Source organism: Phodopus roborovskii, unplaced genomic scaffold (assembly GCF_943737965.1).
Source record: "Phodopus roborovskii unplaced genomic scaffold, PHOROB, whole genome shotgun sequence".
Taxonomy (NCBI): Eukaryota; Metazoa; Chordata; class Mammalia; order Rodentia; family Cricetidae; genus Phodopus; species Phodopus roborovskii.
In genome coordinates, this window is record NW_026126424.1 from 15970903 (window position 1) to 15974103 (window position 3201).

A 3201-nucleotide genomic window follows, 5' to 3' on the forward strand; every position below is an offset into this window, starting at 1 on the left:
GAAGGGGACAACAAAAAAAACATCAGCTGACACCGGGGACCTAAAGTCTAGGGATGCACACTCTCCGAAAGGACTGGAATGGCCGTTTTAAGTAAAGCCGAACCCAATTACCCGCTTAGGGACTTGGGGGGGGGATGGGGGCTTCGCTAACGCCCCTCAAAGCCTCACTGCAACCCTCCGGTACCAGCAGATGCAAAGCCACGTGCCCAGCGAGACTGACCTCCCCGGCCTCATCTACGGTGCCGTAAAGCGCAGGGCCTGTCTTTACCGCACTTTACGACCGGCGGGAGGGGGGGGAGGCGTGTGGCTCCGGGAGCCGTCGCTAGCGTCCCGACGAGGCCGGGGCTGACCTGCGGGCGCTGGGGCGCGGGTCAAAAGTCAGCGACGAGCCCCGCTGTGCGTCTGGAAAGGCCCCCGCGTGCCCACGCTGCCGCCACGCCGGGGCTCCAGCATCCCCGCGGGCCCTCCGGACGCAGGGGCGACCCGAGGGACTTCCCTGGCTGGCCCCGCCTTTGCTCACATTTGAATCCCGGCTCTATGGATCTGCCTTGGGTTAACCAGCGGCCACCCTAGCGAGGGCACAGGCTGGCGAGCCCTTTAGAGTGTGGTTGTAAGTTCCCCCGGGGCAGGGCCGTGGCTCGGTCCAGGGGTTTGTCCCCAGCATCTGATGCTGGGATACCCCCCCCCCCCCAGGGATCTGCTTTAGTCATCCTTGGTCGAGAGTGACCTTTTAAGAGTGCTCAGGGGATGACTAAGTACCAAGTGAGGCGACATATACGGATGAAAAATGTCATAATGAAGCCCATTACTTAGTATGCTAACTAAAGGATAATTTTTAAAAAAAGAGAGAGCACTGTCATGGCGGATAAAATAACAGCAAAAAAAAATTAAAAGTGCTTCAGACCTCTCTGCGATTGTTGCCGAGATTGTTAGAAAGGGACTGCTTGGTTACACGCAGTTCCACTAAGGGAAAAGTTTCGACTGAAGACGCTCTACTTCAGTTCACTGGCCACTTCATCCAAGTTGGAAAGACAGTTTCATTGCTTGTCTTGGTATACAGTACTGGCTATTCAGATTTTTCCTGATGGCGTCAGTGCATTGTGCCCTCTTGCCTAACCCTGCTTTGCTAAGTCTGGCCTTTTCCCTCCAAAGGGTTGTCTGACCTTTTCAATTTCCATCCTATAAGCCCTTCGGAGTTGGCTTTCTCTATTCCCACTACATCGATTTAGTCTGTGCACCATATTAAAACACACACACACACACACACACACACACACACACACACCTTAAAATAGATCATGGGTGTAAATGGCAAGACCTAAAATTACAAGAAAACACGGGGTGAGGTGTGGGGGGATTTTGACCTGTCTGGGCATAGATTTCTTAGGTATAACATCAAAGGCATGGTAAAGAAAGGAAAGTTGTGCTTTAATAAAATAAAAACTCCCTTAAAAGATGAAAGACATGTACACGGGGAGCAAAGTGTTTGCAATCCAGAAATCTGATAAAGGACTAATGCAAAACAAAACAAGAATAATAACAACAACAAACGAAAAAAATCAGGGACAGCAAGATGGCTCAGCTGGTAGGGAACTTGTTCCACACGTGTGACAACCTAAGTTTGATCCCTGGAACCCAATTAAAGGTGGAAGAAAAATAGTTCCACAGTTATCCTTTGCCCTCCGAAGTCTTGTACCCTCTTCCACACACACCCTAATAATAAACTGAAGATGAATTAAAATGTAATGAATTGTTAAACGCAATATAAAACAGCTCAACGTGAAAAAATGAGCAAAAGATTTTGAATGACCAAGTAAGGTATGCTAATAGCAGATAAGCATTTTAAAATGTTTCTAAACATAATTAAACATTAGAGGTATACTTTTGAAAATTCTTTTTAGATTTTGTGTGTGTGTGTGTGTGTGTGTGTGTGTGTGTGTGTGTGAATGTTTGTTGCCTGCACGTAAATGTGTCTACCATGTGTGTACTTCCTGGTGCCCATGGAGGTCAGAAGAGGCCCTCAGAATCCCTGGAACTTGAATTAGAGATTGTTTATAAACCACCATATTAATGCTGGGAATCAACCCCCAGATAACCCCGAAACAAATCCAGTTCAACACATCCAGAGATGAACGCATCATCTTTTCTGCTTGCTTGGGTTTTTTTCTCTGTATCTTGTAGGTTGGTTGGGATAAGGTTGATGTTCACCCAAATCAACTATTAGTCACCCCCACATACAGTGCCACGTCTGCTCCTTCTCAGAAGCCATACTTACTGTCACTGTGATGGTTTGGGTCTTCATCCTAGTACTCTATTACCTGACCATCTTGTTTCCTTCAAATTTATCCTCACAGGAACCAGGGAGTTCTAGTAAAGACACAACCTAAAGATGGCATCCCCTTTCTAAAAATCTTTGGAAAGCCAAGAGAAAGCCCACACTCTTTTACTGATCCCTGTGGGACCTCCTTACATTCTGTGTACCATGAGCTTTTCTTCAGTGATATTGACCCACCTGTAGTGCTGTGCCCAAAGCATGTAGCCCTGTGCATCTTGCTGTCACCTTAGCATGGAATCCTGTCTTTCATCTTCAGCCTAGCTCACCCCTATTCATCCTTTATACTTACATACTCTCCTCACAGGTCTTTAAGCCTCTAAGCAAAGGAGTCTCCTCTAGTACAATATTGTGTCTATAAATGAGTTAAGTCTGTTTACAATTGCCTGTCTGTATAGGCTCCATTACCAGCAGCATATGGCCAACACAAAACCAATGGTATAATTGTAGATATGTGTCTTAAATTGCTTTGCTTGGGCATTTTTTAATCTTACTAGTCTTTTTACTAGTTTTGTGTTATTATGGGTTTTTATGTCTGTGTATTTCTTTTGCTTTTACACTTTTAAAAATTCTGTTCTGTTTGCTTTTTTATGTGCCTGTTTATTTTCCAAGGAGAGAAAGAGGCATGGAGTTGGATGGGAGTAAGGTGTTTGGCAGGAAGGATCTGGGAGGAGAAGAGAGAGGGGAAACTGTAATCAGAATATATTGAATGAATTTTCACTGGAAAAATATAAATAAAATTGTCTTCCTGTATTTCTTCTTCCTGAAAATAAACCTCTTTGGGAAGCTATTTGTGTTGAAAGGCTTATGGCACATATTGTATGTATTTTATATACACATCATGGAATAGGTCAGCAAAGTTTTCAAAG